The 12,906-nt window shown below is 39.3% G+C and overlaps 1 protein-coding gene across 1 annotated transcript in view; it reads right to left on the bottom strand.

The window, feature by feature from the left end:
- LOC123372867 (cAMP-specific 3',5'-cyclic phosphodiesterase 4D-like) overlaps nt 1–11,615 on the bottom strand; it is a 334,135-nt gene extending 322,520 nt beyond the window's left edge. Inside the window, exon 1 of the mRNA XM_045021427.1 lies at nt 11,515–11,615. The gene's annotated coding sequence lies outside the window, so the exon portion shown is untranslated. The remainder of the gene's footprint in view (nt 1–11,514) is intronic.
- Between the last annotated feature and the right edge of the window lie 1,291 nt (nt 11,616–12,906).

Here is a 12,906-nt window from a genome sequence, read left to right on the forward strand (position 1 = left end):
TGGGGAGAAGCAGGGAATTGCCACATCTCCACTCCTCCCCCTCCCTCCCAGAAAGTCCTAAGCACCACCAAACAGCTGTTTGCTATTTTTATGCATTTAGTCTCACACTTAAATACACTTGATAAGAATATGCTAGCTGTGACAACTCTTCAGGAAACTGATCTCAGCCTACGTTTTACAGCAGGTTTCCTGCTTTTAAGAATTCTTTGGAAGGTCACAGTAATACCACACCATTGGAGAAAGTTATTAAGAGACCATTATAAAAGGGTGCTTTCCTTTAATATAAGAATTGGATTAAAATTATTGTAACAGTTTAAAAAGTTATATTAAAAAAAACTTTGGGAGAGTCACAAATCTTCCTGCTGCAGAATGGCCATCCTATTCTGCTTAACTGGGCAAGGATAGGAAATTGTCACAGGCTAGTTTGTGTAGATTTGGGGGCCTGATCATGCTCCCCTTGAAGTCAAAGGCAATACACCTAGTTGCCTTCATTGGAAGTGTGAGCAGGCCCATCTACTGCTTATTATACAATTAACCACACATGCAGGGATAAGTGCATAGCACCTTTGTCAGTGCTAAAACTTCACAGGTAGAGTGCGAAGGACATATGCAAAGCCAGATTTAAAAGTGACAGGAAGAGCTTGGTGGAATGAGATGCATATATTTAAATACTACAGTTATGTTTAGTGACACAAAATTGTATTTTGTAAGAAAAATTAGTTTTAGGAAATTTAAATATATTTATTAGGTGTTGTGAGAGACCAGCCACAGCACAATTGGTGAGCCCACCTCAGTTTCCCTTGTCAGGTAATCCAAAGACTTTATGCCAGGCTCCCTTGATAGAAAAACTTGCCCCCAGGAGAGGTATTAATTACAAAACATAATGCAAGTAGTCTGTGACAAAAGTCCTAAAACATAGTCCATATCATCCTCTCTGCGTGTTGTCCTTTCTTAAAACCCTATTCTCCACCCTCCCTGTCAGCCTCTCTGCTGGAAGTGCATCCTCACCATACTCTATTGTCTTCCACTACACCTAGCTCTCCTCCGCCACAGGTCTTTTCTTCCCCTGCCAGGACAGTTCCCTCAGCCTATCCAGTTAGAGTACAACCCCTCTCTTCCAAGTAGGAAACCCCACAACCTCTCTGTTTGGAGATCACCCTTACTAAGGGAGCATCCCTCATTCCCCGCCGGCCCTCACACTGTTCCCCTACGTCCAGCTCTCAATGGTGGATGCATCACCTGTGAGCCCCTCCCAGTGCCGGCTCCAGGTTTTCTGCCACCCCAAGCGACAAAAAAAAAAAAAAAAAGCAGATCGCGCCACGCCACTCCACTCTTCAGTGGCAATTCAGGGGTAGGTCCTTCATTCCGACAGGGAGGGCCGCCCCTTGGTATTGGCCGCCCCAAGCACCTGCTTCTTTAGCTGGTGCCTGGAGCTGGCCCTGGTCCCTCCACTGCTCTCCTGCCTTCAGCCCCAGCTTGTATAGATCAGCTAGAAACCCCATCTTCCTGCTCTCCATCCATCAGTCTTTTCCCAGGAAACACCTTATGGTCCTATGCAGTGTTGTTGTAGCCTTATTAGTCCCAGGATATTATAGAGAAGTTTTCACACAGAAGTTGAAGAATGATTCCCTATTTTATAATTAAACAATATTTTTTCATTGCCTATAATTTCTTTGTTCTTCCATTTATTTTCTCCCTCACTGAAGAACAAATCATTTTAAAGAAAGGGAGCAACATTGGAAAGTCGGACTCATATACACAATATATTGTTGACTAGTCTTCCCATAAACATACATCTGAGAGAAAGGAAATAAGGCATAATTGTTACTAAATTTGAAGAGATTAAAAGATATTTCTCTCAAAGTCTAAGTAATGACATACAGTTATAGTTTAGCTAGAAGACCAGCACATTACACAAACGAAAAATGTTCTCCACTCTAATATTGGAAATGAGAGAAATTTGACATTTGCACCCTTAAAAGAATGCAGTAAAAATTAAGCACAGTACAAGAGCAAAAAAACCCAATGTTCATTCGCTTTCTTCCCTGCCTCTGTATATTTAGCTGCTTGCAGTACAAAAACATCCACAAGTTTGATAAAGCATTTTTCAAAAGACAGCTGAAAATGAAGCAGATTTAAATTCAGATATTCAAATCTCTAAAGAAATAATATTGCTTCAGATTTAGAATTTCTTTAGCAGTAAGTAGCAAAGTATTGTTCAATTACTGTCATTTACTTTTTATGTTCAATATTGGAACAAAGTGATCATCATCGCAGCCTCAGTCCATTATTCAATGCAGAACACCAGCAGCCAGGTCCTGTCCAAAATATGGGCCAGTTGGTCTAACAAGAAGGTCACAATATGTACTTGTTATGTGACCAGGACCGCCCAGAGGATTCAGGGGGCCTGGGAGCTGCGACGCTTGTACTCATCCAGCTGCGGTCCAGGTCTTCGGCAGCATTTCGGCGGCGGGGGGCCCTTCAGTTGCTCCGTGTCTTCGGCAGCACTGATGGGGCCCTCCCGCCGCCGAAATGCCGCCGAAGACCCAGACCACCGCCGGGCCAGGGCTCGCGGGGCCCCTGCGGGGCCTAGGGCAACTTGCCCCCCCACCTCCACCCCCGGCGGCCCTGTATCTGAGTCTCCATACTATCATCAGCATAGTCCATCTTGTCTCGCTTCACCCTGCAATATGACCTGGCCATTGTAATTTTCTTTCTTAGGTTGTTCAAGGAAGTTGTCACCTGTAACTTTCACTCCATGCATCTGAAGAAGTAAGGTTTTTACCCACAAAAGCTTATGCCCAAATAAATCTGTTAGTCTTTAAGGTGCCACCGGACTCCTTGTTGTTTTTGTGGATACAGACTTACATGGCTACCCCCTGATAACCAGCGGGATTGAAAGCCCGCCCATGTGCACACATCTTGCTTTTTTGCCAGTTCATTGTAACCCTATCTGTTCAAACACTTTTAAACACACACTATATGCTGGTAGAATTTTACAGTTTACAAAAGGCTCACTTGTCATTGTCATTTAAAAATCATGTCTGCAGCTACAAATTTTTTAATTATGTGATTAAATTCACAATCCAATTAAACTTGTGCTGTAACATCCTCTTTATAAAAATTCTAACTTCTATAATTTATCAGTAATTTATTTATGTGTTCTGTTCTAACAACCTCCACCTATTCCCCATCTCCACACACAGTATTGTATTGTGTCTTTTCTGTATGACATCATACGTCCATTTTTCTGTCTGTGTTGGTGTACTGATTTTCTATTTCTTTATTTGTAATTTCTATTGCTGGCACTCTTCATGCACCATGCTCCCACCATTTCCTCCAATTTCTGTACTACTTCTTCACTCTCTTATTATTTATTGCTGCATTTCTTTTCTAGTTTATGAGTCAGGTTTTTTTTTTCAAATTTAACCCAATGGATCAGACTCTGCTTTAAATTAAACTATATAGAATAATTCCACAGAACAGCTCTAAAGATATATTGGTGTAGCTGAGCTCAGAATTTGGCTCATAGTGTCAAAATGTATAATACACTGTATATAAACTATTATTTAGAGAGTGCAGTACTATAAGAGATTTGCAATTCCCAGACTTGCTATGCAACAGTAGCTGCTATACAGTTTAAGAATGCTGTTTGTGGATATGAATTTTTCATTCAGCAGAGAGAATGCTTTTAACACAGCAAATGAAGAAATTTGTATACAACTTCAAAGAAAACCTCTATAAGTACTGTAATTTTCTATGTCATATTTGGATACAATTCTGTCACAATAAGAGAAGAATAACATCAAAGCTGTGAAATCCATGAACAAAATGGAGAGAACCTTGTCAGATAAAGATTTTATTTTTTTATTTTAATAATGAAGTGTGCAACTAGAAAATATTATATGCGAGGCAGGTTCTTTAAAGTGTTTGCTCTAGAGAAATCTCCTGCTTTATATTCTTGTCACACGCTGATGACAGTCAAGGTCAAATTGCTAATGCCTAGTTTGGGGAATCTAAAAGGCAAAAATACTACATTGAGAAGGATCTGGGTTTTCAGAAAATAAGATATCTAGTGTACAGGATAATGTTTATTTAAATTATAACAATCTAATTTTTTAAAAATTAAGATTGCGGTCTTAAAATTACTTCAAGTGACTGAAATTGTTCAAACGGAAACAAGCTGTTCTCATGCTTCAGAAAGTAGGCCTGGAATTGGATGGTTATTTCATGAGATGAAGCTGAAGAAAGTTTAAGAAATTGAAACTTATCACTTTCCTTTTGGCAATAGTATGATGGGAAAATTAGTACACTTTCCCTTTAAGTGCCATTTAAGAATCCCAAAGCAAACATACCATGTTTTAATTAAGATGGCATACTGTGATTGTACAAAGAATTTAATTCATTCCTAACATGTGTTTATAACTTATTTTTTTTGCAGAGGGAGGAAGGAAAATTAAGTATTTTTACTAACAAACAACAAAAAAAGAGGGATTGCTAAATTGAAAATAGAAGTATGTCATCATTTTCAGTTTAATTAAAGTATGCTTTCATTAACTCACAGTTTCAAGGCACATTATAATGATTTGGAGGCAAAGCCCCTCACCCTAAAGAAACACAAAAGAAAACCATATATGGAAAAAAATTAATTCATCTTCATCTCAGGCTGTCATTTGAGATTCTTTCCTTCAAACTAGGCAACAGCTTTCACAGATGGTGATAGGATGGGTCTCCCGGGGTTTATCAACATCTTATTTTTTCTAAGCTACACTGTCACAGATATAGATTCTGTTTAGTTCATAACAAGTCCCATGCTAAGTCTCTGATCTCAGGTCCAGAAGAGACATCTGGTGTATCAATGCAGTTCAAAAAATATTCTGTAAAGTTTCCAGGCCCACATGCTGCCCTTTTTTTTTTTCTTTCCTTTTTTCTTCCTTTTATACCCTCCTCCTCCTCCTCTCCCTCCTCCCTCCCACACCGGACAGTGAATAGAGGGAGCAACTGAAATTTAGACTAAGGACCCAGTTCTGCAGTAGTCCTTAGGCAGTCAAAAATCCTACTGATTTCTTAAGTTTTGCCTGATTCCTAGAATCATAGAAGATTAGGGTTGGAAGAGACCTTAGCTAGTCCAACCGCCTGCTCAAAGCAGGACCAACACCAAATAAATCAACCCAGCCAGGGCTTTGCCAAGCCAGGCCTTAAAAACCTCTAAGGATGGAGATTCCACCACCTCCCTAGGTAACCCATTCCAGTGCTTCACTGCCCTCCTAGTGAAACAGTGTTTCCTAATATCCAACATAGACCTCCCACACTGCAACCTGAGACCATTACTCCTTGTTCTGTCATCTGCCACCACTGAGAACAGCTGAGCTCCATTCTCTTCGGAACCCCCCTTCAGGTAGGTGAAGGCTGTTATCAAATCCCCCAGGGAAGAGTTTCAAGAGAAGAAAATATCTCTTGGGGGAAATGAGAAGAAAATCAGGGAAGTCACACACTCATCCCCTAAATCAAAGCAAAAACACTTCAAGGTGTAAATTGGTTTACAGAAACCCAAAGATCATCATCAAATTGCATATAATGTAAAAGCACAAAAAGATTTCAAGGGACATATTGCAAAAGCAATGGCATTAGTCCAAGTGTCCTCCCACAACATTGTACCCAACTGGATAAAATATTCTTTGCCTCCTAACCTGAATTGTTATGTAGTGTTGGTGTGCACTGCAAAATAGCCATTACATTCAACTGCAGAGGTGGCTGCAGTTCAGTGCAGAGGGAATGATTCCTACATAAGCAGGGTTTTATTAAGTGCTCGTGATCCACTGAGGGGAAAAAAGGCATTAGCAGATGTTCTATTCTCCACTTCCAAATATTTTTCAACTGCACACAAAGTCATTCTGAAATGTGTTTTTGTACATAGTTGAGATGGATGCCATGAGATTAATCTCTTGTCCTAGGTTCTCTAATGTTATGAATATTAAATATCATAGAACATAAAAGTACAGGCAATGTTTTAGCACTACAATGTCCCAGGCTATTTCTTTCAATTAGCAGATCTGTGGCATAAAAAAAGAAAAAAAAAAGAAAAGAAAACAGAAAACCAGCAAGTACAAGTCGGTATAATACTAGCATTCAAATTCTAGATTTCTGATTCTAACAATCAGATCAACGCCATCTCTGTATAATCTGAGTTTAAGGTTAAAGTGAAGTGCATATTTTGAACATTAAAGATCTACATCCGCCTGTGTTTCTGTGTTGCAGTATTGGATACAGCCATTCTGGGGTTGAAACTTGACTTCAAAACTGGATGGGAAGTCAAATGAGTACAAGTTTGCACATGTTTTCCTGTGTTTCCCATTTCAGGTCAAGCTAGGAATACAGAATAGTATTATAGTAGACTCTTATAATGGAAGATAAACCCTATGTTTTTAACCACAAGCATGGGGGAAACTCCCTTGCCCAAAAAAAAAAAAAATCAAAGCCGTGGTCTTATCCTCTTTTAAGTCTCTTAAAAATCAACTTCTGCCATGATGCCTACCGATCACTGCCATCTGGCATAGGCGAAGCGAGTGGTGAGCTAAGACATCTTTCCTGAAACTCTATTAATTTTATGTGATAGAGGTAATAACTTCATCCTCCCAACAACCCCCTGGTTTTTGCTTGTTTTGTCTACTGGCACATGGAATACTGGCTAGCACAACAAAGCACTGATCTTTGTCTTGGGCATCATAACAAATAATAGAATCAGAAAGTGCTATGCAGGTGAGAAAATATGAAATGTGATCATCTTAATATTAAATCATTCCAAAGTTCATCTCAAGCTTTGGACAAAGATTCATACCTGTTTCTATTGTTACTTAAGCCAATTTGCACATAACTGATGCTAAATTGTCCAATGGTTAGTAACAGGGGAAAAAAAAAAAAAAAAGAACACTACCACCTTCTGAAAGGCAAAGAATTTGACTGCTTGAGTGAACTGTTAAAGATATCCCAACTACTTCTGTTCATTACCAGAAGCTAATTCCAAATCCAATCACCTTTTTAAATTTTGTAGTAACAATATTTTCTGACACTTCAATGTGCAAAAACTTATCTGAGGAATCTCACTGTTCTTCTAGGGCAGTCGTTTTCAACCTGTGGTCTGCAGACCATGTCTAAAGGGTCCACGAAAGATTATCATCATAAAACAGTGGTTTTCAACTGAGGGGCTGCAGACTATGTTTAAGATTTCCAAAGGTCTGCACCTCCATTTGAAATTTTTTAGGCATCTGCAAATGAAAAGAGGTTGAAAACCACTGTTCTAGATCTTCACACCTGTGTGTGTGTGTGTGTGTGTGTGTGTGTGTGTGTGTGTGCGCGCAAATATATTATATACACCTATGCCATGTGTAATACATATTCACAGTGAGATCAATTATGAAATGCCAGAAAAAGTCTCAATACTCAATTAGAAATGCAACTAACAGCTGTAAGGTGATTTCAGACCAGAAACCAATGACACTTAAACCCAAAGGGGTTTTAAATCACAGTGCAAAGAAATACACATTAGGATGAGAGAGCAGCTGGTGCCATATCATCCAGAAGAACGCCTGTTCTCAAATAAATTGCATGAGAGAAATAGATCTGTGGTCATAACCCATTGCAGGGCAATTACTTGGTTAAATTTAAAAGGCTGGCTCCTACAAGTTTTCTTTCGGTCTGAGACTCCAACACTAATCATATACAACAGATCAGTTTTTGTAAATGTTTGTGAGGAGAAATACAAACCCAGAAACAATATTCTATTTAATTGTTGAGAGTAAAAACCTGCGTTGTAGTCCATTCCCAGGCCTTGTCCATTTCCAGGCCATAAATTCACTGTAATTAATTATTGTTCAAATATACAGGTGAGAAGAATGAATACAACCAAAAGTGTAGTTCAAAAATAGGGGGGAGTGTCATGAACTAGTCAGTAGGGCTAACTGAAAAATAATTACACACAGACATACCTCTCTTTCCATTTAGTCAACAAGCTATTTCCCTCAAAAGACATTTTGTTAGGAAACATTCAACCAGCTCTCCTAAAAAGCAAACTAAGTGCAGAATTGTTGCAGCTATGGAGAAGCAGCAGCTACTCCTGGTTCAGACAGCAGTAACGTCCAGACAGATTTCTCTGCTTGGAAACATGCAAGAGGATCATGCGGAGAAGACTGTTACTAAGCCTTCTGATCTGTATTCTACCTACAAGGGGAACAGAATAAAAATATGAACCTCAGAGTTAACGTGGCCAAACTATGTATAAAAGCTCATGGCACAATAGCCTTGACATTACCGGAGTAAGTAGAATGCACGCTTACTCAAGCTGCCCAGATCTATGGATGATCTCATGGGTAACACTCATCTGTCCTCAGGGAATCCATTTACTTCCTTTTTGGTATTGTCTTTGGCTATGTGCCCTCTTCAACCAGTGTTTTTGGTACATGGACTAATCTCTTCTATCTCATGTCTTGCAGGACTAGAACAGTGGAGGACCGACAGGCAGAGCCGCTGCTCACATTAATTACAGGTTACGCTTTGTGAGAGTGGGAAGGCTGACAAGGAATAAAAAGGCTTTTCCTGATATAAATTGTAATGCAGAGATGTTTTTTGCTGTTGCCAGTGTTTTTCTGGCTTGCTCTGGAGTATACAAAATTTGATCACAACCACCACAAAGTGAATTTAATTGGTCTCTGGCTGAGCCGTATGTTGTCAGCTGGGTTAACACTCAATGAACAAGAATAAAAACATGTGACCAACCAACTGAACAGCCCAAATGGAAAGAGCGCAAAAACATTTCTTAAAAATCCTATTGTAGTCTAGCTGACAAAAAAAATAATTTGAAATTCCATAAAAATTGCAAAGCTTCATAAAGCTGTGCCAATTTTGTAATTTTATTGTGAACTTAAATATAGACAAGCAAAAAAAGTGTTTCTATCAATATTTTATGCAGCTCTACTGACAGTCTCAGGTGACTTTGAATTCAGTTAAAAATTAAAACCTGTTCATTCTATGTATTCATTTATGCTTATAAAAAAAACAAAAAAACCCAAAAACACCAAGCAAGCATCTTCTATACAAAAGTACAGATTTAAAGCTTCCTCTTAAGAGATTTTTCTTTCAATGGACTAATCCTGTAGTAATTTTCAGTATTTCAATTATTTTGACCAAATTACGTTCAGTAGCCTTATACATATAATTTTAAATAAACAGCCACATAAGGATTAATAGAGATTTACCTAAATCCCACAGAAGGAAAAAGAGAAAGAAAGAAATCAATCCTTATTCATCAAGCTTAAATCCCTATAGATGCAAGACACAATGAAAGGTATTTAGGACAAAGTATATAATAAGGAAAAAAAACCCTATAAATTCTCATGAGCCACCAATGGGACAGGATGAACTCCAGTTTTTGGTAAGTTTCAGAGTAGCAGCCAAAGAACAGGAGTACTTGTGGCACCTTAGAGACTAACAAATTTATAAGTAATTACAGTGGGTAGATGCTACAGTTAATGTTGCAAAAGAGTTTTCAGAGTGTAGTAGCTTTCTGAGAAGAAAAAAAAAATCACATTCAAGGCTGAAATTATCTAGGCTTATTTTCTTTGCCCCGTGCTGTTCCCCATCCCCAAACCCAGAAAGCTTGAACAAATTCCTATAAGTCAGTTATTAGTAGATGTTAGGAAAAAGAGCAAAATTGATTGGAGGCAGAAGGGTGGAAAAACAGTGGTTAAAATAGTTTGGAGAATGCAGAACAGGTGGAGGGAAACTGAAAAGAAAATTAGAGAAAGATGCATAAAGGTAAGAGAAAAATGGAGACTAGCAGGAGCAAAAGAAAAGGAATAAAATGAAGTGGTCATGTGACAGTGGGGAAGAATCACAGAAAGTTTCTTTTAAGACTGAAGTAGGAATTTTAAATACTAAAACCAGATATCCCTTAATATACTCAGACTCCCTTTTCCTCATTGTAGAGCTTCTGCCTCAAGTCTTTCCCAGCACTCTCGCACTTGGCTTCCTGGTCAGCTGATGGGACACCAAACTCCTATGATTATTACATTTCATTAAAGCACTAACTGCTGCTTTTGGAACTTTACTTGTGCAGACACATGGATACCCCATGCAAGGAAACTCAAGAACATTAGAAACACCTTCCCTTGTACCAACATGCTCATGTTGCCCATTCCATAGTATAACTTGTTGGTCAATGGGGAAGTGAGAAGTGAACAATCAATTTCTTGCCCCAACTCAGCCACAGGAGTAAAGCAGTGAAAGGTGACTGCGTTGGGTTGCGATTAAACCAACCAATAATATAACTGGCAGTCAGACATCTGACCAGGGCGGCTCTAGACATTTCGCCACCCCAAGCATGGTGGCACACCATGACGACGGCGACATGGTCGCCGGTCCCGCAGCTCCAGTGGACCTCCCACAGGCATGCCTGCAGAGGGTCCGCTGATCCCGCGGCTCCACCAAAGCCGCGGGACCAGCAGACCCTCCGCAGGCTTCCTGCCGAAGGCTGCCTGCATGCTGCCCTCCCGGCGACCGGCAGAGCGCCCCCCGCGGCTTGCCACCCCAAGCTAGCGCTTGGTGTGCTGGGGCCTGGAGCTGCCCCTGCATCTGACTAATCTAGGCCCAGGATTGAAAGAAACCACAGACTTTCCTGCCAGCAAGGTGAAATGACATACTAGTGCCTTATCTTGGAGGAACTTTGCCGGGTTTTGCAGCAGGAAAGAATGAGTGGAAGTGAATACAGATACTGATCTGGAGATCAGTGAGAATGGGTGTTATAACTAGAGCTAGTCACAAAAGTTTCATGAAAATTTTTTTATTTTTTTTCTAAAAAACTTCTATTGAATGCTTTATTAAAACACTGAATCAGCTCTCTACATTTTGTATTTATCCAAAATAACATTGATAACCATTTTGATAATGGTTTACTTTTTAAAGCTAAAAGTTACAAAAGAGTAGGGGGAAAAAGAAACACACAAACATCACAAGATAATTAAAAAATATTCAAGTTTTTCCTGAGTATTCTCATTTTCAAATTGTTATTTTTCAACAGAATGTATTTGTTTGAAACTTGTCAAGCAGCTCTAGCTGGAACTTTTGTATTCTTTCTGGCAGTGACTAATCCATTTGAACCCCTCTTGTTTGAGCATATTTAAAACTACTTTTTCTTAGACTGCACTTTTATGAACATTCCTTTTCAAGATAGGCAAGTTATACACAGTAAAAAGATTCCCCCCTTCCACCCCCACATGTGTCTGTCCTAACCAGCTCAGTTCAGAGCATAATAGCAGGTATGGACAGAAGGCAATAGGGAAGTGTAGAAACATGATTTGTGTAGAATTTTAAACCCATTCCAAAGTAGTGTGTGAAAATTTCCCAACAGAATCAAACCTCTGGAGGATCTATGCAACAACATCCTTTTAGAGGAACTGCAGATGCTTCATGGAAAACAAGAAGCTACTCAAAACACTGTTCTGCTTAAATGTTCTGTCTTACCCTCCCTTTGTTCTCCATCACAAAGAGCATTTATACTTGAAATCAGGATCTTTGTTTCCTGAGAGTTTATCTGCTCCCACAGGTTCTGCCCTCTCCCCACAACAATCTAGCACAGCATCAGTAGTTGATATGGAAAAACAGTGATGTCACAGGCAAAGAATTATGACTGAGTGCATGCAAAAAAATTAGCAGCAGGAACAGAAACAATTGTGTTTTCAAGACTATTGTCCATTTGTAAAGGAGCGCAAATGAGTTGATAAACAGAAGATACTGGATGCACTACATAAACAAAATGCATTTCTGAACAGTGCTTTTGCAGAGTTTTCTTTGAGGTGCTAAGTGCCATTTCAAGGTTACCTAATTAAGTGCTGAAATGATAGCTCAACAGCACCGCCTACTGATCTAAGCATACACCTGCCTGCTGAGATCGCCTCAGTTCTAATCTTAGCTCTGACAGACTCCCAATAGTGGCCTTGGACAATTCATTTAACATGTGTCCACTCTTCAGGGTCCCTATTTGTAAACTTACTTTCTCCCTTTGTTTGATTTGTTTTTTGTCAGTGGGGTGAGGGAAGGAGGGGAAACCAACTAACATGCTGTAACACTGAAAATGTATTGTATGAGTGCTACTTACTGTTACGGCTACACAGCTAGCATCTTTCTCCACCATCTAGAAATTAAGTAGTGAGTGGAACCAAAAGAAGATAGGAGCTGTAAAACTGGAAAGATATTTTACTTCCCCACAGCGCAGGAGGAAAACAAATTACTTAATAGGTTATATATTCAGAGCAAGGTATGACATGACCTGAATGGAGAGCAGAAGATTTTCAGAGACTAGGTGCCTAAAATTAGTTTCATGCAATTGTTAAAGCACTCTAAGAGATTTATACATATCTTCAATTAATCTCTCTATAGCCTGGCACAGCCACTTAGTCCAGTCTTAACAAAGAGAGATAATTAGATCATCCGACCTCCGGTCCAACTGTTTGGCACTTTGGCCTTGTCTACATAAACTGTGGTACCAGTTTAACTAAAGGAGTGAATTTAAACCAAATTAGACAAAGAGGGTCAAACTGTATGGACCCTTATTTCAGTTTTAAAAGTGCTTAATTTGGTTTACCTTAAGTTGATTAGGGTCAGGTTTAACCTAAATCAAAATAAGCCACTCAAACCAAAAAAAGAGTGTTGACACAGGATGCATCAGTTCAGCTGAACTGTTTCAGTTAAACTTGTAAATTTGTATATAGATAAGACACTAGCCTCTGACGCTTTATAACACCCACCAACCAAAACAGATTCCAACCCAGAATGGCTTTTCCAGGAAAAAGCCCAAACAAAACGTAGATCCCTTGTTGCCATGATGAGTCTGTGAACAAACATTCCACAATACAC

Source organism: Mauremys mutica, chromosome 6 (genome assembly GCF_020497125.1).
Source record: "Mauremys mutica isolate MM-2020 ecotype Southern chromosome 6, ASM2049712v1, whole genome shotgun sequence".
Lineage (NCBI taxonomy): Eukaryota > Metazoa > Chordata > Testudines > Geoemydidae > Mauremys > Mauremys mutica.